Below are 532 nucleotides of genomic sequence, written 5' to 3' on the forward strand. Positions count from 1 at the left end.
TTTGCAAATGAATTTTAAGAGCAAACAACAGAAGCGCATGCTTAGAAACCAAGTGGTTGAAATGTCTTTTAACTGTTGGTGGCGCTATCCACCCCACTAAGAACTTTTCTCACCATCACATAAAAAACTGTACACTTGCAGTTTAGTTTGCACCTGTCCTTTTGAAGAAATTAAAAGTGGTGCATGTAATAAATTGCATCACAGAAATCAACACGACCTTTGAGACCGCTTGTGCTTTTTAAAAAAATTATTTTTCAACTTTTGGGTGGAAAAAAGTGACCCATCTAACGCCAAATAGTTCAAAATTAATCAAAAGCCTCATCCAAACTTTAACAACTGCCTGATGCTCATCAGCGACTCAACACCCGCCATGCGCTTAAATCGCGCACAGTATTTATCATTCTCATCGGTTCGAACCGTGCCCAAGAACCCCCACCCCTACCTCCCCGCCTCCCCCCTGCCGGCAGGATACAGTTCACAGAGCAGTCGTAGAAATAGCTACAGCACTGCTGAATTTTTGACCTCTACGAGG

The sequence above is a fragment of the Acanthaster planci genome, linkage group LG14, assembly GCF_054643075.1.
Source record: "Acanthaster planci isolate LZ-2023a linkage group LG14, COTS_SCS, whole genome shotgun sequence".
Classification (NCBI taxonomy): Eukaryota; Metazoa; Echinodermata; class Asteroidea; order Valvatida; family Acanthasteridae; genus Acanthaster; species Acanthaster planci.